Raw genomic sequence first — 27,555 nt, 5'->3', positions numbered from 1 at the left:
TTTATATGCAGTTGTGTTTATTTGTATTCCCCAGTTTGATTATTTTTCCCATTGCAATAATCAATATTTCACCTCACATTTAATTTAAAAAACCTCCATTTAAAGTGAAAAAACAATCAAAACAGATATTTTAGTTGACGAAATTAAATAATAAACCTTCGATTGAACAACTAAACTAAGCTGCTCATGCAACTGCGTAAGACTGGAAGACTGGTATATTCAGACGATTATTCTGTCTGTCACCTGATCAATCACATCTGCGCATTTTAGGAATGTGCCAAATGACCAGATCTGCATATGTGAGAGTATCATAAGTAGACTAGACCTAGGCAGTTTTAAAGGGACACTGACTTTCCAGTTCTTTATTGTGTGCAGCACAGAGTGATATATAAGCTCAAGTGCACACTTAGGAGAAATTTCATGTTGTTGAGAAACAGCCACCCCCTTCCCCCCACTCAAATCACAACAGTTTTGGTCTGGTTTGGTTAGAGGGAGGAGAAAGCTTCTAGGTTCTTCCAGTTAGTTTGCATTATATAAAGTTATAAAGTCTGAGAATCATTTTTTGTGGGAATTTGCCCGTTTTAATGAACTTGGACTTTAACAAAATGGCTGCCATTGTTGCTGATACTTATCTTTTATCGTACATGCTCTAAATTCTAAAAATATAATTAGTTGTTATCAAGATGTTGCAATGATTATCAAGATGTTGCAATGGGAACCAGTAGCTTACAGTTATGTTCCTTGTGATACTATTACATGTAGATATTTCACCTTAAGGGATTCTGTTACTGTTCCACTAATAAATATTAAATATAGAAATAATCAATCAACAAATAGAAAGTGGGTGTGATTACATATGGACAGAAAGACAAATGAATAAAGCACAATGGGTGACAGGTCTCTGGATAAATACATACAAAACAAAACAGCAGACAGAGAAAAGATTCTGAGGAAGGGAAAAAAATGTTTGGAAAATAAAAGTGACTATTATTTTAAACAAAAGGGACGTTTAAGATTGATGTATAGACAATATATGTGGAAATATCATACACATTAATTCACAGAATGGAATCTAGGAGTCATACAGGCAAAACATGTTTATAGTACATCCAATATAGAAGCTGGGACATTTTTCTTCCAAAAAAAAAGCATTTAAAAGTGGAGTTAGAGCAACAGTAAACAGAGCCCACTAAGGAAGCCACATTTCATGATGAAACGCATTTGGATACTACCTGCCCGATTTTGTATGGGACCTTCCTAAACCCCTATTTGTCACACTGATTCATTACTACATTCATCTACACTTTTTCTCCATTTCACATGTTCTACTTTTTATTTATTTCTATTTTATAATCTTCTTTATTTTTATCTTTGATTCTTGATTTAATCTATTTTTTACATCTCCTAATTTATCACATTTTTTTCCCCACAGTAATTTTCGACTGATTTTGTACAGAACACTATTATATTCTATGCAGTGGTGAAAGTGGGGGTGTATACGGGTGTGTGCCATATAGCCACTTCTCTTACTGCCTTCATTGTAAAACTATAAAATTCCATACAGTTACATTACCATTACATTTTTCATACTGCCATTTCTAAATTTCCACTTTGACCACTGAGTCTATCTCATATCTATCTATCTACTGTATTTATATATACTGTTGCACATATCCAGTGATTTACTGTCAAATCTAATGTTTCACTAAATTATCTACCTACATCAGGAGTTGGCAACCCCTGGCACGCAGCGCCCTGTAGTCTGGCACGTCAGGCCGGCTGTCACTGCAGGACATTGCCGAAATAGAACTGCTGTGCATGCCCAGGCCCCATCGCGGAACGGATGACCCGTGAGGCGAGTCGCACACACAGCTGCCTAATGAAGCATTATATTAATTTGAGGCACTTATGTATGGCATAATATTAGTTGGAGGCGCTTATGTGAGTCAATGTGAATTGGGGGCATTACTGTGGCATAACATGAACTGGGCACACTACTTTGTGGCATAATATGAACTGGGGGCACTACTTTGTGACATAAAACGAATTTAGGGTACTACTATGTCGCATAATACGAACTGGGGGCACACTACGAGGCATAATATGAATTGTGGGTACAACTATGAGGCATAAAATGAATTGGTGGCACAACTATGAGTTATAATGTGAACTGAGGGCTCTACTATGTGGCATGATATGAATTATGGTCACAATTATGAGACATATTATTAGACATAATGTGAATTGGAGGCACAACTATGTGGCATAATATGAACTGAGAGCACTACTGTGTGGCATAATACAAATTGGGTGCACTACTGTGGCATAATAAGATTTGGGGGCACTATTGTGGCAGAATATGAATTTAGGGTACTACTGTATGACATCATCACCAACTATTTATATAGCGCCACTAATTCCGCAGCGATACATAACAGTCCCTGCCCAATTAGAGCTTTCAGTCTAATCCCCTAACATACACTGACGAGAAAGACTAAGGTCAATTTAATAGCAGTCAGTTAACCTACTAGTATGTTTTTGGAGAGTGAGAGGAAACTGGAGCATCTGGAGGAAACCTACGCAAACACAGGGAGAACATACAAATTCCACACAGATAAGGCCATGGTTGGACTCATTATCCCAGTGCTGTGAGGCAGAAGTGCTAACCACTTAGCCACCATGTGGCATAATTTGAACATTTGCTGGTCCCATTACTATTAATATTATCTTGATGTAAGTATCATAAAATAAGAAATAATTAAATTATATATAAATATTCACACACAACTGACACACCTGGGCCTGACTAGATTTTATCCAGCACACTGATAGAGAAAGGTTGCCATCCCCTGACCTACATGATATTTTCAGAACCCACTTCTGACTCTGCTGACAGCTGTCTCTACTCACCTTCTAAGTCACTATTCCACATTCTTACAGCCTTTCCTCGTACCATTTGTACAAATAAAATGACCTCCATCACCGCTTAAAGAAATCGGCAGCCACATACCTATGCAACCCACAGACCACTCTTACAACCCAAAACCGTAACTCTACAGATCACAGAACCTGCTTATCTCCAGGTCAACCCATACAAATAGCGCTCCAAGGCTACGGACACCTAAGTACTTTTGGAAGTGATTTGACCTTGTTTTGGATCTTCAGGCAGTACAAAGAGATGCTCAGTTTTTCTGGCATCCTTTGTTCTGCAGAGATACATTGATGTTGTTTTCACCAATCCAAAGTATACAAGCTTATATCACTCTCATTAGTTGGCTCTAGGCATAAAGCAGGAAATACAACTTCCTGGTTTACATGAAACTTTGGGAAAAAACAACAAATCAGGATTTGTTCATAGGATCACATAGTCTGAATTTATTGCCTGAAGTTCTCCTACTCTTCTGACAGATGTGATGGCTATCAAAATATTACTTTGAGAGTGAGAATTATGAGTGCTACTTTCTGTAATGGTTCAAAGTGTTCTACTGTGAAAAGCTTCTAAAGCAAGATTGAGGTCCCACGGTGCAAGAATTGATTTTATGCAAAGTTTAATTATCTTTGCGGCTTGAAAGAATCTTTAGATCATCTGATATTAATCTTTTGTCCAGAAACACTTCATGCAGACACTTGTACCTTCAATGTACTAAGTGCAAGTGTTTCTTTGTAAACCTTGAAGGAAGTCCAATAATTGAGGTATGTTAACTACTAGTTCAGTAATTACTTTGGATTTGCATCATCCAAGAAATGTTTTCCAAATTCTACAATATGCCATAGATGAATTCTACTTTCTTCCCATAAATAAAATGTCAATCACTTTGTCAGAAACACCTTCACATTTTAATAGTGACTGCCCAGTGTCCACACCATGAAAGAGAATCTCTATAAATTTGGGTGACAAACTGGTCGCTGGCATCAATGTTCCTTGTATCCCCAATACCATAGTTTTATTAATATTTGTAATTAAAGCATCTATCACTTCAGGATTATAAGGAACATATTTTCCATTAGTTTTTCAGTAGATGAGGTAGCGCCACATAACTCTATTCTGATTTTATTACTCTGAAGATAATTCTTTCCTAATCCTGTATGGGGACCTTTTATTTTAGCTCATTGAGTTGTCTGGCTTTCATTAATTCTTATTTAATCTATTAACTCCTTAAACTGTTGCATTCATTTATCTTCTTTAGGGATACATTCCACACATAAGGATTACATATAATCATTAGGTAGTTGTCGATCACATGATTCACACACACACAACTATGTATTTTTCCAATTTTCTTTACCTCCAATGGCTCTGAAAGAGTACTGAGAAGGAATTAGACAAGTACTTAAACTAAACTAAAAAATAAAAAAAAGTACCCTTACTAGGTCTTCCCAGGCACGGGTGTCTTTTGACTTTTGGGGGGAAGGTTCTGGCTCCATACTGAAGGCTGTTATCCAAGACAAGTGATGTAGTAGCACTGTGTTTTAATAGGAGACCAGTCATGTCAGATGCGTTTGACACTGTGTGCCGACCCTCTGAAGCACTAGGTGCAAAATTACATTATTTTTTTTTGGGCAAGAAAGCTGGTGCCACATCTACTATAATGAAACGGGCCCAGGGAAGTCAAAACTTGTCCCTGTGGGCAAATCACGAAGAGGCAACACTGGGACCCTCCTGATCCAATCTGGGAAACAGGTAAACCAAATCCAGATTAAAAAGTAAAATAAAATCTCCCTATTCTACCTCTACCTAACTTAACTTTGAAGAGACAGGAAGAAAAAAAGAGGGATAAGAGGAGCAACACTATATACCTACCTGATTTGCGTCATGACCCTGCCCCACACAGCATAAAGATGCGAATCGCGTTGCTGCACAGCGGGAGGGGGAGGGGCTGCAATGATCCGAAAGCTAGGTCTTAAAGCTAAGCAAGTGTGTCTCTCTCTCTAACTCTGAAGCACGCGCATTGGCTAAAGATCTTTACAATGGCAAAGATATGTTCCTCTAGCCTTTCAATATCAGAAATGCAATTCAAGATTAGGACAAGATGGTACAGATGCCCCAGTCTGCTCAGCACAATATATTCACGTATCCCATTCTATTTGTTGTAATGGCAATTCTGCAATTGTCACCCCGTATCACATATGGCAGGAGTGCCCCCGTATAGCATCTTTCTGGCAAAAGGTATTTTGGGTTTCCACGCAAGTACTCGGTGCTGGAGTCCCACTAGATCTGAGCTTTTGACTTCTTGTACACACCACAATTCCCATTTATAAAAAATTGATGTTGAAGCATTTGAATAATTCGGCCAAAGCTGTAATTCCAGTTGACTGTCAATCTGAAAGACCTCCCTCCATATCGGAGTGGTTTAGTAGAAAAGACTTCTATATGGACATGGAGATCTTGATTTCCTCAGCTCAGGGCAAGTTCACTTAATTTACAATTACTTGGCTAAGTTGGCCGACATTTAAAGAAACCGATGCCTACGGCTCTCATCTAAAGCTCCACCCCCCATCATAACCCTACACTTCCTTCGCAAGAGAGAGTAATGTTAATCTTGAATAGCATTTGATACATTTCTTGCACTTATTATTGGACTATAAATTATGGTTCTCTCGCAACACACTCCAGATTGAACTATAGCCTCTTTTTAGCGAGATGTGTCTATCAAAGTGCTCTACCCCACACTTCCTCTTCCTTCTTACCCTATGTTCACTCCTGGTTTTAATACATAAGAGAATAAAAAAAACTCTTGTCATATTATTCACGCAATTGTTAAATTACAGACAAGTATCTAAAAGGTTGTATGGTAATGTGTCTGTTTATTTGATGACAAGCATAAATAAAGAATACATAAGTAAATAAAATGAGAATGATGGGGTAGAGAAGGTGCATTCATGGGCGTTCCTGGTTTAGCAGGGAGTTACGAGCCATTTTTCTAGCCCCAAAAATGATTTGAATTTTATATGTTCTTGGAGATGGTGGAAACCAGGTGTATACACTTTCTACACACAAATGTGACACACAGTCGGTATATCTATAACAGGTGCAGGGTCTGCAGTGCACACGGGCCCCGAGTCAAGTGGGCCCTACACCTCCAGAGCAGTAACAGTTGATGCCATATTTCTGGTGGTATCTTCAGAGGCAGTAAGGAGGCTCCAATGACTTGTGCCACTGTCTGGTTTGAGCCCTCTGACCACCTCCGAAGAGAGAGCCAGACAAACGTCACCAGTGCCTGTGCAGAAGATAGCAAAGATTCTAATACTGTGCCTAGGCTGCCGCCTGCCGCCACACTGGAAACATTTGTGGGGAAGATGGACCGTTTTTTGTTTATTTTAAACTACATTTAAAACTAGTTTTCATCACTATTACCATACCAAAATGCTTTAGACATTCACACGCAACATCTTATATATATATCTAGACTCAGAATAGGCACGGAATTGTGTGTTTTGGTGTGAACATGTTGCATCTGCAATTTTGGATGTGTATGCGTGCACCTTTGCATCGGTCCCAAAATATCAATTAATTATTATGATGGCCAATGGAGAACAATATGATTGTCATTATTAAAAATAAGTCTGTACTAATATTATGCAATGAAGTGAAAGCATTGTATATGTATATTCTTAATAATTCTAAGCAAGATATTTCCAGATATCACACTATTCTACAGATAAAAGAAAACTGTTCAATTTCCTATTTTAATCCACATGCCAAATTATATGTATAAGATATAATAATACATTTTTTTTCCTTTTTTATTTACCTCATATTTACCTACTTTGAGTTGGAGGCCTCTGGGAGATGCCAGATAGGAGGCGTGGTGGGGTTGGGGAGGGGGCGGGGCTTTGTCAATCGTGACATTAGACCCCGCCCTATTATGAAATTGCTATTTTGTCGCAGGGTTTTGTTGGTTCACTGCAAATGGGAGTATCCTGGACTTTCTGGGAGAATACCAGTACCCCAAAACTAAATCTAATATGATTCTGTCACAGACGTGACCTTAGTACCTGCAAGTATTGGCACTACTACACCAGGAGGCGCGGAGTCTAACACGCCGCTGGTGTTCACCAGGGACCCCCGCAAGGAAGTTTGGACTTAGCGGCAACGACGTGCAGGTCGCGGCCCTCCCAGGTAGCTACTTGCGAGATATAGAGAAACACGTAGTCAAACAGGCAGAGTCAGGAACCAACCGGGCAGATGAGGTACCGAATCAGAAGACAGAGAATGGTCAGCAGGCCGAGGTCAAACCAGAATATCAGGATGGAACAAATGGAGAATCCGAAAGCGAGGTCTGGAAGCCGGGTCAAAACACAGGAAACCAGATATAACTATACAGGAACGCTGGAGACTAAGTAAACCAGTTGCTCTGGCACCCTAATGGTGTCAGAGCAGACTTTAAATAGGAAGTGAAGCTTCCTCATTGGTGGGCAGGGAGTCGGCGGTCAGCTGTTCTGACCGCCGACAGGAACTAGAAAGACGCGTCCCGTTGCTATGGCGACGGGCGCGCCTGCGCAGCTCGTCGCCGGAAGAGGCGTCCCCGTTGCTTGGCAACGGGGCGCTCTGCAGACAGACGTCCGTCCCTGCTCGAGGAGGAGGCGCAGGGACGGCGTCTGACAGTACCCCTCTCCTTACAATTGGGGGAATCACTGGGTACAGAACGATGTTTCAGGAAGTCTGCCAGTAGTCTAGGGGCATGCAAATCTTCTTTAAGGACCCAAGATCTCTCCTCTAGGCCGAAGCCTTTCCAGTGTACTAGGTATTGGAACCGACCTCGAACTTTGCGTTCAGCAAGAATTTGGCTAATCTCATATTCATTGCCCATAGTAGTGGAAATGGCCTGAGGAACAGTAGAGGTATGAACAAACTTGTTTAGGACCAGCGGTTTGAGGAGGGAAATATGGAAGGTGTTATGAATCTTCATCTGTGGAGGGAGTTGGAGTCGAACCGTAACTGGATTAATTACTTGAGTTACTAGGAAAGGACCAATGAAACGAGGTGCAAGTTTCATGGAAGGAACCCGTAATTTTAGATTCCTGGTGGACAGCCACACTTTGTCCCCCACTTGGAGAGCTGGCACAACTCTTCTATGATGATTGGCAGAAGATTTATAATGCCGTCCGGATTTCAGGAGGTTCTCTTTGGTGGTAGCCCATAACTTAGCCATATCTTGAGTCATGGCATGGGCGGCAGGAACCGTGGAGGAGGTGGAGGAGAACGTGGGGAGGGTAGGATGAGTCCCATACACAGTGAAGAAGGGCGAAAACCCAGAAGAACAATGGACATGATTGTTGTGTGTGAACTCAGCCCAAGGTAGCAGAAGACTCCAATTAGATTGGTTAAGAGAAGAGAAACAACGAAGGAACGCCTCCAGGTCTTGGTTAACTCGCTCCGTCTGGCCGTTCGTCTGGGGATGATATCCAGAAGAGAACTTGAGAGTAATACCTATATCTTTGCAGAAGGCTCTCCAGAAGCGAGACACGAACTGGACACCTCGGTCAGAGATTATTTCCAGAGGACACCTGTGGAGACGAAAGATTTCTTTGATGAAGACTTGTGCCAATTTGGATGCAGATGGAAGGCCTTTTAGAGGAACGAAATGAGCCATTTTAGAGAACCGGTCTACTGTGACCCAAATGGTGTCAAAGCCGCTGCTGGGTGGTAAATCAGTAATAAAATCCATCGAGATGCTGGACCATGGGCGATCAGGAATCGGAAGAGGTTGTAACAATCCAGCGGGGGATTGTCTAGGCACTTTGTTCTGGGCACAAATAGAGCATGAGGCTACAAACTCTTGGACATCTGTACGGGCAGTTGGCCACCAGTAATGTCGTGATAACAGCGAGAGAGTCTTCTCAGTACCAGCATGACCGGCAAATCTAGAGGCATGAGCCCAACGTAACGCCTTTAAGCGTAGATGTGGTACTAGGAAAGAACAACCCACAGGAGGAGTACGGGTGATGGCTACAATACAGGAGGGTTCATACACTGGTGGGGGTACAGTAGTGGGTGAAGAATCGGAGACATCGAAAGAGCGAGAGAGGGCATCAGCTTTGGAATTGAGATAACCAGCACGATAAGTAAGAATGAGATTAAAGCGGGTGAAGAATGAGGACCATCTGGCTTGCCGGGGGTTGAGACACCGAGCATCCCGGAGATAGATGAGGTTCTTGTGGTCGGTGAATACAGTAACAGGATGACGTGCCCCTTCTAGAAGATGACGCCATTCTTCAAGCGCAGACTTCACCGCCAATAACTCTTTATCCCCTATACCGTAGTTAGATTCAGAGGAAGTGAATCTCCTCGAAAAGAACCCACATGGCAGTAGTCCCCCTGAAATGGATTCTTGTGAAAGAACTGCCCCGACTCCTACTGCAGATGCGTCCACTTCTACCAGGAATGGTTTATCTTGATCCGGTTGAACAAGCACAGAGGCGGAAGAAAAGGCTTTCTTAAGTGCTTCAAAGGCGTCGATGGCCTCCGTGGGCCAAACATGAGGATTAGCAGTTTTCTTAGTCAGAGCGGTAATTGGTGCGATGATAGAAGAAAACCGTGGAATGAACTGCCGGTAATAGTTGGCGAAGCCAACGAATCTCTGGGTAGCTTTCAGACCCATAGGTCTAGGCCATTTGAGGATGGCAGATAGCTTGACTGGATCCATCTGTAGACCGGAGCCTGACACGATGTAGCCCAGGAAGGGAATCTGTGGCTTCTCAAATACACATTTCTCCAGCTTACAATACAACTTATTGGCTCGTAGACGAGACAGGACCTCTCTTACATGAACACGATGGCTGGTCAAGTCTGAAGAAAAGATTAAGATGTCATCCAGATAAGCTACTACGGAGATGTAGAGAAGGTCTTGCAAAAATCTCATTAATAAAAGATTGGAAAACAGCGGGGGCATTGCACAACCCGAAGGGCATGACTAGGTATTCGAAGTGGCCTTCTTTAGTGCAGAATGCAGTCTTCCACTCGTCTCCTGAGCGTATACGGATGAGGTTATACGCCCCCCGCAGGTCTAGCTTGGTAAAGACCTTGGATCCCGCGATTCTATCAAAGAGCTCAGAGATGAGAGTTAACGGGTATCTGTTCTTTATAGTGATGGCGTTCAATCGCCGGTAGTCAATACACGGCCGTAGGGAACCGTCTTTCTTCTTGATGAAGAAAAATCCCGCGCCCGCGGGAGAGGAAGATTTCCTGATAAAACCACGTTGAAGATTCTCAGAGATATAGGTGGTCATAGCAGTATTCTCAGGGAGAGATAGGGGATAGATTCTGCCCTTAGGAAGAGGTTTATCAGGTAGTAATTCGATGGAGCAGTCCCAGGGCCGATGGGGGGGCAGGATCTCGGCCGCAGCTTTGCAAAACACATCCTGATAAACAATATATGGAAGTGGCAGTTCAACGTGTGGAGATATCAGAAGACACGGAAGAGAGGTCTGGCTGGGTTTTAGACCAGACAAACAGGACTTAAAACATTGTGGACCCCAAGAAGTAACCATCGCACGATTCCAATCAAATTGGGGTGAATGAAGCTTGAGCCAAGGTAATCCTAGAATGACGGTGTTGACAGAACGAGGAAGAACCAGGAACTCGATGACTTCAGAATGTAGCACCCCTACCGTCAGCCGGACTGGAGCGCAGGCGTGAGAAACAGACCCGTTGGAGATCCGATTTCCATCTACCGCGGTGAGGAATAACGGCTGAGGCAATTTGATAGTAGTTAATTGGAGTTGCGATGCCAGAGTGGCAGAGATGAAATTTCCGGCAGAGCCGGAATCCACAAAGGCTAAGGTCTCAAAGGGGCCGACAGAGGTATGCAAAGAGATGGGCATGAGGCAGTCGTTGCTAGCAATGGTGTAGGGAGTAATAACTCCAACTCCTAAATCGGCCTCCCTTCCACCTATTAGGAGGGGGCGTTTCCCGGTCTCTTGGTACAAGCTGAGATGGTATGACCAGGGTCTCCACAATACAAACATAGATTTTGCTTGAAGCGGCGTTGACGTTCCTCGGCGGACAGCCGGGAACGGCCGATTTGCATCGGTTCTTCAGGAAGGACCGGGTTTTGAAACATGGGAGCAAGGCGAGTAGAGGACCGTCTGGAAGTGGCACGTTCCAGAGTCCGCTCACGGAAACGTAGATCAATGCGATTGCATAACGAAATCAGGGAATCCAAATCAGCGGGAAGCTCACGGGAAGTTAACTCATCCTTAACTCGGTCTGAGAGTCCTTGCCAAAAGGTTGCTACCAAAGCTTCGTTATTCCAACTGAGCTCAGAGGACAGCGTGCGGAATTGTATAGCATACTGCCCGACGGTCAGGGATCCCTGGCGGAGGTTAAGGAGACTGGAGGCAGCCGAGGAGATGCGTCCGGGCTCATCAAAAACCTTACGGAAGGCTTCAATGAAGGTGGTGACGTTGGACAGCATAGGGTCATCTCGCTCCCACAGGGGGGAGGCCCAAGCAAGGGCCTGTTCGGATAATAAGGACATAATAAATGCCACCTTAATGCGTTCAGAGGGAAAAGATGCAGGACTACACTCGAAGTGGATCAGACACCGATTAAGGAATCCTCTGCATCTTTTAGGCTCGCCATCAAACTTGTCCGGTGGAGAGAGTCTCAGGGCTGTAGAGGAAACCACTGCAGGAGAGGAGGAGGTGGCGGCGACTACCGCGGTAGTCACGGGAACATTTTGAGCAGAAGCCATGGAGACCTGGAGGGTTTCAAGACGAGTTGCGACTCCTTGGATACAGTGAAGTAACTGTGCCTGCTCTGCTTCTTGCTTCTCCACCCTATGAGCCAAGTGGAGTAGGAGGTCACGTGCAGAGGGTTCATTAGCTGAGTCGGTTGACATGGCCAGAGCAAACTGTCACAGACGTGACCTTAGTACCTGCAAGTATTGGCACTACTACACCAGGAGGCGCGGAGTCTAACACGCCGCTGGTGTTCACCAGGGACCCCCGCAAGGAAGTTTGGACTTAGCGGCAAGGACGTGCAGGTCGCGGCCCTCCCAGGTAGCTACTTGCGAGATATAGAGAAACACGTAGTCAAACAGGCAGAGTCAGGAACCAACCGGGCAGATGAGGTACCGAATCAGAAGACAGAGAATGGTCAGCAGGCCGAGGTCAAACCAGAATATCAGGATGGAACAAATGGAGAATCCGAAAGCGAGGTCAGGAAGCCGGGTCAAAACACAGGAAACCAGATATAACTATACAGGAACGCTGGAGACTAAGTAAACCAGTTGCTCTGGCACCCTAATGGTGTCAGAGCAGACTTTAAATAGGAAGTGAAGCTTCCTCATTGGTGGGCAGGGAGTCGGCGGTCAGCTGTTCTGACCGCCGACAGGAACTAGAAAGACGCGTCCCGTTGCTATGGCGACGGGCGCGCCTGCGCAGCTCGTCGCCGGAAAAGGCGTCCCCGTTGCTTGGCAACGGGGCGCTCTGCAGACAGACGTCCGTCCCTGCTCGAGGAGGAGGCGCAGGGACGGCGTCTGACAGATTCATAAAGGTTCAGACACATGTCGGATATGTGGAATATTTTCTTACATTTTTCCCAATTGTTATGAGCCACCGTGGCTTGGCACCGCCACAACTCGCTCCGGCCCCTCAGATGCGTTCCGGCCGTCGTCCTGATGTCCAGGGCGTCACTTCCGATTTCCGGCCTGGCCATCACCATGGCAACGGCCAAGACGCTCTGAACAGCACCGCTGCGACCCAGCCAGCTGGACAGCTAGGCGCGTGCGCAATGTTGGAATAATTAGCCTCCTGTGTTCCTCAGTTCCTATTGGACTTTGCAATTATTTAAGGCATGGAGGGCTTAGCCTCCCTGACGGTTATAGCTTCAGTCTCTGGCTGCTCACCTGCTTTTTTCTCTGCTCTTGTTATTTGGGTTGATTCTTTCGTGTATGACCCTTGGCTCGCATACTGGACTCTGTTGCATTGCTCGTGACCCTGATCTCCGTCTGTTACCTGGATACGTTGTTTGCCGCCAGCCCTAACCTCTGCCTAAAACCTCACTACCGCTGACTGCTGTACACTTTGACCTCGGCCCTGTTTCTACCACCTGACCCTCGCCTGCGCTACGGTAAGATTATAAATTTGTAGTACTCGAGTTTAAGACCTGGGGGCATCTGAGTACCTGTGAGCACGTTCGGCTCTACGGGAAAAGCGGCTGCTATAGGTGAAGACCACTGTTACCTGTTCTACGAGTTTATGATATTTGCCATCAGCCTTAACACCAATAAGCACAAAACATGTTTACTAAAGTGCAAAAGTATGAAAATGAAAATTTAACTGGACATGTGAAATCATTGGCCACAACCCAGTGTTAAAAATGCAGAGGTGATATATGTATGTTACCTTATATGGATACTGGTTTATAAACATTCCCCCCCTCTCTCCCCGCTACACAGTTTGATATTGTCTCCCCCCTTTCCTTTTTTGGTTTCCTTTTTCCTATTCTGTATAATCCCAACAGTATTACATACTACGCCTAATATCCCAGACTCCCAGAAGAACGGGCCTCCCTCCTGGAGAGCACCCTATTCACTATTAAAGTGGGGTTTATTGATGCGATTCATGTCATTGCATATCAGGGGGCAGGCCACGATGATGCAATCACATCATCAGGCTCCTCCCACCAAATGTTGACAAGTGTGCAGTAATATCAATAATATGAGAGAGAAATCACAACACAGTACCTCATTGCAAATGCAGACACTGAGCAAGCTCTCAAGAGCAAACTGGGGGCTACCAGAGGGTTAGACTGAAAATGCTCAGCCCTACCCCAAATTTTGCTGTGCCATGTTTCATCCCAGGACATATAATTTCTTTTACCTTTAATATTTTTGTTTAAATAATCATATATCACCCTGTAATTCCCATAAGTGAATGCTAAATAATAAGGAAAATTCATGATAGAATAGTTGCTTACTAATATTCAAACTAAGGGGTCTCATATTAAGGGCGGATTAGCCCTAAATCCTGTGAAAAAGACTCAAGTCCGGACTTCCAGTTCAGTTCGCATGCATGGGCTGGCATGACAGTTTAAGCATATGCAGAGGGTCTCAGGGACTGGCTTGGCAAGTCGTAAGAGGAGTCTTACCGCTGGCAGCCAGTGTCACCGGGGAGCTGAGCATTGCTCAGACACCCTAGTGACATTTTCTTAATAAATTGCCTGATAAAAGATTTTCTATCAATGCGATACTCAGCTATTTGACCATCCCATTTGAGAGATACATAGATCTTACTTGAAATACATTTTAAAAGCCTACTGAAGTTTTTTTCCCTCTGTGACGTCAATGAATTTTCTTGCAGTTTATGGTGTATGGGGCCATTTATTATTTATTTATCCTATTCTAGGTCTGTTTAAATATTTGTGTTCTATTAATATCCACTCTGAAACATACTTTACTATGCAATGATCATCAATAGAGAACGTTTTGTTCGTGTTAGTGATCCCAAAAACCACATAATCAAAAGCACAAGCGTCTCAGCTGATTCCTCCATATAGCAGTCTTTCTTAATTCCGGGCACAACACACACTTTCCAAGGAAACAATCCTTGTTTTTATTCTTGAAATTGCTTCCAAATGTCACAAGTGCATTGTACATCTCTTTGTAATTAGTAATTGAGTTTCTAAAGGACAGAAATTAGTTCTATATCCCTTCAAAATGGAATTGTAAATGCAAATGAGAACTTCTATTATTCCATAGTAAAACCTGTAATTTCCATATTAATTCCTCCCATGGAAATGACAGTGCATGTGTATTCCACAGCAGACTGACAGCATTAACATTTAATAGAGCATAGGAATCATTTTTAGATGTGTGCCTACCCAATCTGCTGCCTGAGGCAGCAATTAAACTTATACATTTTCATCCATTTCTCCGATTTGGGCAGGACAGTCCTTATTTAGGAAGCTAGCAGGTGCCACTGGGGTGTTTCTAGGACAGGAGGGAGGGTTGGGGCCTGTCTAGTAGTTTAGAAGCACCACCATGGATGACATCACAAGTCTCTCAATGTGGTGTGACCACTCCCCTTTTTGCTATGGCGGGCTAAATTTGACTACCGCGGGACATTGTTAGGAGGTATGTTCTCATTTACACTCTCACACTTCTACAAACTGCCATAAACCTTTGTGTATGGATTGTGTGCACCTTAAAACATAAATGTTGTCATTTTTAAGCACTGTTATATATACCAACAAAAAAAATGGCATTAATTTTGCTATCCCTCAAAGCATACTGTATTTTCTTGCAAATAGCAAGAAGCATCAGGGCTAAATTTCGCACACACAAGCAGTGCTTTGCTCAGAATTAATCAGTGTTTGTGTGTCAGGAACTTAGTGCTAAGAGTTGCTTAGGATAATAAATGTGACTATGTAAAGCAGCATTATGCATTTAGCCTGCTCACAGGTCACCTGGTGTCAGCACTCTATGGAAGTGTTTTCCATTATTCTCTGGTGCCTCTAGATCAGCTTACTCAATATTAGTGTATTTTTCTGGTTGTGAGGTGATGGTCAAGTAGTAAACCTTCAAAAACGTTGCTATATGGCTTAGTAGCCCATAGTTATACAGTGTGGTCCATAATACCCTTTTAAAAAGGGAAAAGAAAATGAGTAAGAAACTAATAATCCAGTGTCTACCCACATGATAAGGGTGTGGTGGAAAACTTTTTAGGGTATGCGGCCAGTATGGCGGCCATCTTGATTTTGTAAATGGGAAGGTAGTCATGTGACATATCAAACAGATGCAGAACTTCATAAGTAAAACAATGGTTTCTTTGTTTTAACATAACTTTATTCACTCTCGAGTTTTCTTTTGCAGGTAGTGACATTAATGACAATGGCAAAATGTGTTGAGATGGTCTTGATATCTGTAGAACGATACACACATGTGCTACAGCAAATTATATCAACCAACTTCACCGAAATAGAGCAGCCATTAGCCACAATGCAGTTGCCACACTCCTTGCCAAATTTAAACAACTGGATCAGTTGCAGATATACCAAAAGTGGTCGAGCAAAAACTGCTACAGATGAATCAACAAAAACTGCTGAGCCCACAACGTAGCACTCATCGTCTGTCTCCTGAATATGGGGTTAGTCAAACGACCATTTTGAGAATTTTGTCTACACATAAGTGGCCCCTCTACAAGATTCAGATGTTGCAACACCTGATAAGGATGACCTAGACCATCGGGCGGAGTTTGTACACTGGGTAACACATCAACTTCAACCAGACGCTCATTTTCCACACCCGGTATTGTTTAGTGATGAAGCAAATTTCTTCGTCAATGGAGAAGTAAACAAACAGAACCACAAGTACTGATCAGATATAAACCCTCACAAGATGGATGCATGTAGGGTTGTAGTCTTTGCAAAACAGTTAAAATGGTGTGGTTTGTGGAGTGCCCATATCGTGGGACCATTCTTCATTGGAACATTGACAGCAGCACGCTACAAGAGTTTGCTATATGAAGAGATTTTTCCCTCATTGTTATCAGAGGATGGATCACATCCTAATTTCTACCAGCAAGATGATGCCCCACCTCATTATGGACTCATTGGGGAAATTGCACATCAAGATAATACCTGACACAGGTGGATTGGTTGTGAAGATCCAGGCCTGTGGCCACCAAGATTCCCAGATTTCCCCAACTCTATTTAAAAAAAAATAGAGTTGCATTCAAGGAGAAGGATGAGAAGGACAATAAACATTCACAGCAAATGTGCAGCAAACTGACCATGTTAGAACAATCCATACAATGTCTGGAAGAAGACAAAGGTTTACTTTTGGCAATTGCAACAAGAGGTTTGTACCACTGGTGAACCACCTTATAAGTCAATGGTTTTAGAGATAATCTGCCTACATTACTCCAAACATCTTATAAGTGCAAATTGTAATAGTCTTCTCTGAAGGGTACTTTTTAAAATTAATTAAAAGGTATGTATTTTAGGGGGGGATTTTGTTTGTGTTTTTCTGGTATGCATTTTGGGTGTATCTGGTCAAGTTCAATCTGAAAAATGCATTCAGGATTGTGTACATATATCTGATTAATGTACATAATGAGGTACAATTTCCTGGCTATACATCTCCATATACATGTTTCACTTATAGAAATACAGAAATGCTGGCCATCTGTGTGTATAAGTTACACAGGGTCAGTGTGAGTTTGTAACAGCCACAAATTCACACAGGAATACAGTCTTCAGTATTCATCCAAACAAGGATGTCTTGGCAACAAATCTAGTGTTGTTGGCCAAACATTGTGACGGAACAATGTTCATACATGCTGCATTTAACTTGAATGGCAAATTACATTTGAAAGTTATCTAAATGAAATAATTATAGTTTATGTATTATTGCTATCATCATTATTTATATAGCACTACCATTTTATCCAGCACTGTTATGAGTATATGTATTCACTGCAAATGGATTGTGTACACACAATCTGTCACTCATACAAGTCTACACCAAACAATCCGGAGGGTAGACATTCATAGCCGACAACTGTGCCTAAATTCCAGTTACAGTCTCAGGTTTTAAAGATTTATACCAAAAAAATGTATGCCAGAAAATGTCCCTATTTTTCAGTATTGATAATCTAAAAGGATGTGATGTCTTATGTGTGAAGGAAACATCTGTTTGGTGCAGAGTCTGGTTCGAGGAACAAAGTGAGTGAGCCGTGTTCCGTCACCTGTGCAGGAGTTCAGTTCATAAGTGTCATGCTTGAGCTCTACAATTAGAGATTGAGATAGCAGTGCTGAGGAAGAGATAGGGATCAGTGAAGTTTCCAAAATGGAAAAATAGAGATCCCGGAAGAAAGAGAACAAACAGAGTATGCAAGCAGATTAAACACTGACTATGAGAGAACAATAGTGTAGAGTACAGCTAAACTGATCTGTACAGAAGTCATCATCAGAAGACCTGTCTCTTATGTTCACTATCGCAAAGTGGTCACCTTTGCGATAGTGACCTATGGGAGAGCAGGTAGATGCAAGTAGATCCCTCTACCGCAATGCTCTCCCCAAAGGATTCAATGGCTAACGCCAGCAGGCACAAATTTGATTTTCAGAACTTGTTAGATTACGTTAAATAGAGTCCCCATAGACAACTATGGGGACTGCTTTTGGGTTAGAAGAAAAAAGCGAAGGAGCAGATATCTATTATATCTGCTGTAATGCCCTATAAATGAATTTCAACTATAATTAAAAATGCGTCTTTTAGGTAAAAACTGATTGATAAATAGGCCTCTTAGGGTTTGAGTTAAGAATGAGTTGGAATCAAAGAACGCTACAGTTCTTTAACATGAACATTGTGGGCCAGTCAGTGAGTTAGGAATCAATTCTTTCATAACCCACAGGATACACTAGGAAATTTAAGGAAAGTAAAATGAGAGTTGCAGTTCCACAACATGTGAGTGTCAGCTCTTCAGCCAAGTGGTTCAGTCTGTAAAGTGATGTGATAAGGTGATTCATTCTACAAAAATAACACGATAAACATGATTTTTGGGGAGATGTGTTTGAGAGGCATAAATCACTTATATATCAAAGATATATATTGAGACTAAATAAATTAATCAGTATAATTTATTTATCCAAAAGGTGACCTAGCACCCAATATTTTCATCACTTTGGTCTGTGATTGCTGCATCTGCATTACACCTATTCTGCTGTTTGCATACATGTGCAGGAGGGACAACTGTTACCAACTTTGACCCAAAGGACCCTGAGTTGGGAGAGCCTGAGCTACAGCTGGGTGGTTGGCCTAAGGGTTATACCAAGTAGCACTTATGCAGAACACTCTAACATAACATAACGCACCTAAGCAAACGGGTTAGACACAGTTTGACCGATTATAACAAATAATAATGAGATGAAATTTTGCATCTAATCTGGTTTACATAATAAGGCATGTTCTGGCATGCCACATACTATCCTCTGCAGTACATGGATATATACTCAGTGAACATTCTTTAGCACACCACTGTCCAAACATTTACATGAAGACGGACACATTTTATAAACTATTTGCTTGCAGGCTAAATTCTACTTAAATAAAAAGCATACAGATGACAAGCAAGAAAGTCTGTAGATCGTCTAGGAGGGCGGGGAACACAAAAAAAAAGAGAAAGAGACTTAGACATTCACATTCGGCCCATAAACTGTTGAACTCGGCTCTAGTGGGATATACAGTATATTATACATCTGCTGTAGGGAATGGACAGAATTTGAGAACTGAGTGTATGTATATCAAAGTTCACATATTATAGTTTAACATAGAATTATTATGGGGCTAAAACAGACAAAGTTGACACATGTGAAAAGATCGGTGCTTAAAGAAGCTCACGGTAAAAAAAACTCAAACGTGGAAATGCAAATGACATTTTGTTGATGTGACCCTGAGCAGCATTTATTTAGCAAATATGTATCAGAGTTGTTTTAATGAAAGAGAAACAAAACATTAATTTGTGAAAATGCATTGGGCAAAAGCATTATCGGATATAAATCATAATAAATAAGTATTTCAGAAATTTGCTTTAGTTAGATAAAGGTTTTTTTTGTATTATTACACTACTCTTGGAAAGAAAGATTCAAACACCTTACGCTCCATGAAAATAGCTTCTGCCTTAGATCTGAATGGTCTCCCTACCTTTTATTACAAGCAATGTGCCGGCATTCTGGCCCCCAAACTGACCTTTCTTTCAATTCAATCCTGGATACTGTATATAGACCTTTCACTCAGCTATCACTAGGGTCAAGATTTCAGTCATCCCCAATGAGGGCAAAGATCCTCCCTTTGCATTAGTTATCACCCCCTCTCATTGTTAAATGAAGATTTCAAAATCATTGTTAAAGTCCTTGATCCATCTGGACCAGGTGGGGTTTGTCCCTTGCCAGAAGGCTGCAGACAACAGACAGAATATAAACTTTATTTATCATGTAAGTGGGTGCAGGTTACCATCATCATCAACATTTATTTATATAGCGCCACTAATTCCGCAGCGCTGTAGAGAGAACTCATTCACATCAGTCCCTGCCCCATTGGAGCTTACAGTCTAAATTCCCTACTATATACACACACACACACACACAGAGAAAGAGAGAGAGACTAAGGTCAATTTAGATAGCAGCCAAATAACCTACTAGTATGTTTTTGGAGTGTGGGAGGAAACCGGAGCACCCAGAGGAAACCCACGCAAACGCGGGGAGAACATACAAACTCCACACAGATAAGGCCATGGTCGGGAATTGAACTCATGACCCCAGCGCTGTGAGGCAGAAGTGCTAACCACTTAGCCACCGTGCTGCCCCATCACTCTTCTCTCCCTTGATGGCAAGAAGACTTTTGACCACACGGGATGGCCCCACATGATGAGAGCTCTTGCTTCTTATGGGCTCCAAGGCAAATTTCTTACAGGATTATCATCCCAATACCACAACCCCACAAGCTTGGTCCTGGTGAATGGATGCTCTTCCCCTTCGTTCCCAGTGGAACTAGGCAGGATGCTCTTTATCCCCGCTTATCTTTGCCCTGACCATAGAACCCCTTGCCACCAATATACAGCCGAACCCAGACATTACTGACATACAGATGACATCTGGTGACCACAAGGTTACTCTTTATCACTTACAAATTTGTTTGCCGAGATTCAACACTTTTCCGCCTTATCTAATTTTAAAATAAGTGTGACCAAGGTAGAAATACTAAACATCTTTTTTATTCCCCATTTCCCCCTCCATAAGAAAACAACTACACAAGCTTAACCTGTCCTTGGATTGGCATGCCAACAAAATTAAACACCTTGGAGTCATGCTCACTAAAAATATCAAAAACCTAGAAAAGGCTAAAAAATCATATTAAAAAATGACCATACCTCATGGAATGGTCTTTATTGCCTGGGTTGGGGTATCATGTCGGTAAAAAAGAACCTCCTTCCGAGGCTCTTGTAACTTTTCCAAACCTTACCCATCAGAGTCCCCCTATCCCCCTCCTTTCTCCTTATCACTCCTATTTATAAAAGCTAGTGATACATTTAAATTTGGTTTGGCAGAAAACACATTCCCAATGTTTGCAGGTACTACTATGTGGCATCTTTGACAAAATGCTTACAATGACATTCCCCATCAGGCACCAGAGTTTGGGTGGACATAGACAGCAGTGACAGATGGCTTCCCAATATGTTCATTACTCTGGCTCCCATTTGCCTCTTTCTTGCTATTTGGACTTACTGTAACAGCATCACTAACGTATATCCTTCCCCAATTGTTTCCCTTTGGGGTAACCCAGCTTTTCCTTCAGGGCTCTCATTATACATGTCCTCAATTTGGTCCAAAACAGTAATTCTATTGTTAAATAATAAAAATAAGGACTTTTTCTTGATGTGTTTTAATGTTCATCTCCAAAGGTAAGAAGAACCCATAGCAAAGAAAGTGGGAAGCCAGTTTTGCTGACCCCCTTTGTCTTGGAGGATTGGGCAGATATTCACGAAGGAGTTTCTAAAAGTTGCTACAGGTGTCTCTATCAAAAAGATACCTACAAACTACTCTAACTGTGGCATTATGTTCCAACTAGGATTAATGCCATTTATCCGGATGCTTCCGATGTCTGCTGGAGGAATCGTGGTCAGTCGGGGTCTTTTCCTGCTCTTCTTGTGGAGCTGCCCTAAACTCCAACCATTCTGGAATGAAGTTGTTTCCTTAGCCACAGGAAACATTAATTTGCAGATCCCACATGACCCCAATCATATCCTACTCCCTCTGCTTATTCCAGACTTTCCCGAACACTTCCTTAAACTGCTTAGACACATCATGAGTGCTGCAAGATGCAAAATAGCAGCCCTGTGGAAAATGCCTCATTCCCCTACCATAACCACGATCTGCAGTTGTATGGGGCACACATATCAAGTATTCTGAGAAACTACTCTGTATCTTTCCACAAAGAATGGGCACCTTGGTCCTCCTTTCATGGTCAGCTCAATCTTTAAGCCAGTGATTGGCTGGGACCCACCAAAGGTAAATACAATGTGAAATATTTAAAGTTCAGTCATCTTATTGGAACATATACATATGTATATATCAGGAAGAGGTTTTACTAATCTATTATAAATAAAATAACCTGTACATTTAGTTGAATGGTTCTTTAACATACAATTCCAAGAAACATGGTTTTAAAATATTACTATACCACTATAGAAACCATCTTAGTAATAACTGATGCTTTCACTAAAGTATCCCATTAAATAGATATTAGATTAGCTGCAGCTGAAATAATACACTGTTTTAGACAAACATGGATCAGAGTTTGTTTATATAAGATATAAATATTCAGACTCCCAAGATAGTAGGGAACTGGAAAAGAGAAGGACTCATTATTCCCAGTAGAATCGAAGGCTTATTCAAGTGAAATATTGCAATTGACATAAAACAACACAAAAATCTACAAAAGCAAATGCAAAACTAAATAGAATTTACATTTAAACCTTGTTAAAGAGAAAGCCGGCAAATCTCTCCACCGGTAGAGACAACCGCCGATTATATCATGGTGGCAGCTCTTGAGAGATAGGCAGAAGCCCTCTCTGTTTTTGCTGGATATAGGGCTTTTCACTAAATAATAAATAGACCTCCATGTAATATTTGAAAGAATAAAAATTTATATTTTCCATCTGAGAAGCGGGGAGAGTAGCAATAACATGCTTCTGACTTACCAATGTTTAAATTCTGGTTTACAAAAAACATTACAAAATCAAAAACAAAATGTTGTTACAGAGGCTGGGATTTAATGCAAAACTAAATGCAAATCAATTAATAAAGTCATATGTTAAGAATTAACTCAATGTAAAGTGAAGTGCTGTATTCTCTGCACAACCCATAACAAACCATGTACGTTGGGTTTACGTGCCCATTAATTGTCACGTTAATGCAGCTTTATACGCTGACCTGTCCAAGATTTTAAAGTTTTAATGTGCTAAGGCAGAGGTGTAAATAACATCTCATTGTAGGTCACCTAAACCTGATTGAGGGTTTAAGGGGACTGATTGTCCTTACTCTGTCAGTTTGTCGGCAACAGGATTTACTAATAAAGCTATGGGTGTTTCTTTATAGAAAATTAATTGCACATTTTAGTGGTTTCAATACTTGTATCCATACCAGTCAAGTTTGTCAATTTCAAGTTGATTTCTTGGTTATTTTAAAAGTTTATAATTCAGTGATATGAACAAAACCACAAATAAAAACTCTGACAGATTTCTGATGTACATTTTGCTCCAGCTGTGTAAGATATATATGTCTCATCTATTTAAATGTGCAGTGCAAAGCACGTTGGCCCCTAGGATGAATATGTCATTATTCTTTAAGACACCTGCCCCAAAATACATAGCAAGCTGCAGGACGTAACATGAAGCAACACAGCTAGAAGAGGCTATCGGGGATTTGAACCACTGGAAGTATTAGCAAGTAGGACTCATTAATCAGTGAATGCAACATCTGCACTATAAAATGACAGCTAAGAAGAAATATTTAGCAACTTTAAAATGATTATATGAGATATTAAAGAGAAGATCTACAGATGCATTTTATGAAAAAGATAGCAGTAGGCATCATAAAGCAGGAACTGATGGCATTTGAGAAGTGTAATGTTGCCAATGCAGCTACATGTAGGACTGTTGTACAATCAGCTGCCATAGACAACCTTATATTACACAATCTCCTGTTGGACTTTTCCAGCTGGGATAAGTGTCGCTTGCAGTCCTAGTTAGAAGGAGAAGGGGATTCATTGAAAAAAAAAATGTTTGAAGATATTCTTTACCTATTGCAGTTTACAATTGTGGAAGCAAATAACACCCATCCACAAATAATATTTATGTAAAAATGAATAATTTGTTTACATTCTAAAGATATAACAAGTCACATAGGTGCAAGTACTTGTACACTGGGCATGAATTTGAGTTATAACATTCTATAATCAACACAAGGATTAACAGTGTTCCTACTGAATAATTAGGCAATGATGCCACTAATTCCCATTTATAATAGATTTCTAAAGATTTCAATTTCTAATCACCTAATTTACAGCCAACTATCAGCATACACATTACTTATGTATTATATGTTGCATGATATAGTAAAAATATTATTGATATGCAGACAAAGGGAAACCAAATCAGCTATGTCTTTTCATCTACAGAAAATCAAGTAAGTTAATGTTCTTGATGCATTGGTCATCTTAGGCTACCGCCATGGTTTTCTGCGGCAAAATGTATTTACCGTTGCAGTCCTCTATTCGCTCTCTCTATCTCAGGATAGCGATAATAGAAGATAATGTTTGCAAAAAAATGCTATGTCAGTAACATACTTTTTATGGCTTCAGTAAGTGGCATCAGAAAATCTGCTATCGACACAGATTAATAAATAGGGGCCATAATATTAAATATCATTATTCAGTATAATTGCCATCCAATTTTCATGTCAACACTTACTCTACTGTGTTGTCTATGAAACAAAATGTAGTGTCATAATTCAAAATCACTTAATCAAACATACATTTCTTTTCTTCAGTATCTCATGCCCAGAGTGTGTATCGAAACAATTTTCCCTTTAAATCATTTCAAAGCACATTTCACTGTGTCAAATACTTTTATGCAAGTAACACTATATGACGGTCATGGTGCTTTGACGGGAAAAAAAAGTTACAATATAATAAGACATATGATAATGAACTGTTAATTTCAAGGCACATGTGGGTTTTGTGGGTGTTGAAGAGTTTTCTTCAGTAACAAATACATAACTTAATATCCTCACCCAAAAAAGTAACTCATATTGTTACTTATATAAGCATTTCATTTTATAGCACAATCAACAGTGAGCAAGTCAGTTTTAATTCAGAGAATTTAATATTCAATCCAGGCAATCACATAGGTCCACAAATGACTGAAACATCTAAGTTTGCTAATATATTTTCCTTTAAAGTCAGCAGAATCATTTACTTATTAAATACCTGCTTCAATTAAACAGCTATGTTTAGATAGAAAATAACATTTATTTTATTTTTACCAAACACTCCAAGGTTTTTATTTCCTAAATGTGTTTTTTAACCAAGGCCAAAAAGGACAGGACATATGAGAAATCGCTTGTCATTTTGCACAATAACTTCAAAACGCTAATGATTCCTTTTGTGTAACACCTGTTTCCTCTGCTATCCAGAACGGATAGCAGAGGATAGCAGAGGATAGCATAAACGGACAAAAGACCACTATCTCATGTCTCTTTTTCTATATAGATTCTAGAAGTAGCTTAATACATACAACTGCAGGATCATGCAGGAGCAGTTAGTGACAAATTTACCTGCAGTCTTAATGTCCCAGTGCCAGTGAATTGTTGATGGTGACACAGGTGGAAATTGACATCATTAAATATTACATTGCTCTTATTTATACATGAAATATGTGGCTAATAAGTGACTGCAAAACAACTGCCACTTTCACTACATATTTTTATTTTATGCATGTTTTATTCCTGAATATAGTCTCCAAGTGGTTATGTCAGAAAACATCATACGAAGTGTTTTCAATAGATTACAATAGTGTCACCATCCTAAAAGCCAGAGAAAAGCACCCATTCCCATTAAATCAGGAGATTGAATTAGACATAACTACAATTATTTTACTCTGAGCTCTGTTGTTGTTTTTTTACATGAAGCTTTTACAGCTGATCGTCCTTTTAGGTAAATTTTCATTATATAACCAACCTGTGCTTATACAGAAAACGTAATTATAGTTATTTATAGAAAACGTAATTATAGTTATTAACTGCTAAGACTCAAGTATCAATACATACTGCATCATTAAATATAAACAGACCATAAGCATCGCAGGTTTAGAAAAACAAACAAAAAAAAGTTTCAAAGATTTATAAAAGCCGTTCATTAAATCACTACAGATCAGATGTGACTATTTTTGCAAAATAAATAACTAACTTCAATTAGTCCAGAAACTTTCTACATCAGAAAACACCTTCTACATAATGTACCATGTTAAAACATTTGTTTATGCAATTTAAAAGGTTTAGCAATGGACCATAATATTTCACTTAATTTTGCAAATGATAAAGGACACCTATGTGCAAGACTTTTCTAAGTAGCCTTATAAACATTCAGTAGAACTGGTGAACCCCCTTTACTGTTAAACTGAAAAATGTCTATAACCACTAGATGATCAGAACCACCAAAAAAACAGTAATTGTCACCAAAGTCTTGGCAGCCTGAAGGTAGGTGGATATTAGAAATACAATGTAAATATATGTTATATTAATCACTTAATAATTATCTTCGTGGCACCTGCACCTAATTTTTCTGGCTGTCCACTAACTATCGTGGAATCCCAGAAACTTCCCTTACAGTGGTATTCAGTAATTATCCAACTAAGTAAGCGTCTTACCTTGGGCCTGCCTAGGGGGAGAGTTCTGCAGAGCAGCTGCTATGTCTCCAGTGGAGCAAAAATGTCACAGCTTCCCAAGCTCCTGCTTCTTCTCTAATTCCAGCGTACACCAGTAAAAAAGATATTTGCTTATGTTCCACCTCTATGGCCTGTGAAGTTTCTTCTTTCACTGTAACAGTCAATTCCACAGCACAGATAAGAAAGCAGCCAGCTCACACAGGACCTTGCAGAGAATGGATTGCACTTAGCAGAAAAGGTGTTTTCTTTCACCCCCTTAGTTTTGCCTTTCTCAGAAGCTCAATAGGCTCCTTCCTGGGTGGAACCCACTCCACTAGTTTTATTGTAGCCCAGGGTTAAAAAAGAAATCAGAGTGAAACACTAGACTGATGGGACTTGGGACAGCCTCTATACTGTGCACACATGAGAATGAGGAAGTGTCTCTGTTGTTTGCGAGTAATGAGAGAGGATCACTTCCCTCATCCAAACTCAAAAGCAAACAAAAGGAAAAACAGATTTTGGAAACATTGCTTTCCCTAATAGTGGTTAATTGCAACATTAGGTAAAGACACAGGTAACACAATTAAGATGAACACATGTAGAGCTTAAAGCAGTAATCCCACATAGAATAGTTTTTTAAATTTAATTTGCAAGTTAAAGAATATTTTAAACAAACAACTGATTTTCTTTGCTTACCTACAAATCATTATTTCCTTTGCAGATGCTCGCAGGGTAGCAAAAAAAATAGCTGCCAGACACAAGATGACAGCTCTCAACATGTCATGTAACAGCAGACAGGATGTCACACGGCAGACAGAGCTCAGAGGGGCATTCCAAGACCCACTACCTCATGTGCCATGAGTATGGAAGACAATGTTAGTAACATTAATAGATTAAATGTTTAATATTATTAATGCTATTTAGCGCTTTTCTCCCAATAGGACTCAAAGCACTTTACATTTGTAGAATAAAAAAAACACATGATACAAAATAATAAAAGTAATAAGGTATAGGATCACGTAGAGTAGAGACAGCTAACTAAAAGTTGTGCATAGTAACAGTTTACTTAATGGTTCGGATGAGACCAGAAATATACTTGAGACAGAGGGTCAGATAGCCATCTTGGGC

At 40.8% G+C, this 27,555-nt stretch overlaps 1 protein-coding gene across 2 annotated transcripts in view; it reads right to left on the bottom strand.

Moving 5' to 3' along the window:
* The window catches only part of PAPLN (papilin, proteoglycan like sulfated glycoprotein), a 92,301-nt gene extending 65,452 nt beyond the window's left edge, over positions 1-26,849 (bottom strand). For both annotated transcript variants that reach the window (XM_075192202.1, XM_075192203.1), the window contains exon 1: positions 26,431-26,849. The gene's annotated coding sequence lies outside the window, so the exon portion shown is untranslated. The remainder of the gene's footprint in view (positions 1-26,430) is intronic.
* Positions 26,850-27,555: the final 706 nt, after the last annotated feature.

This window comes from Mixophyes fleayi, chromosome 12 (assembly GCF_038048845.1).
Source record: "Mixophyes fleayi isolate aMixFle1 chromosome 12, aMixFle1.hap1, whole genome shotgun sequence".
Classification (NCBI taxonomy): domain Eukaryota; kingdom Metazoa; phylum Chordata; class Amphibia; order Anura; family Limnodynastidae; genus Mixophyes; species Mixophyes fleayi.
Note: the sequence above shows the minus strand (reverse complement) of the source record. Positions and strands in the feature narration are given on the sequence as shown.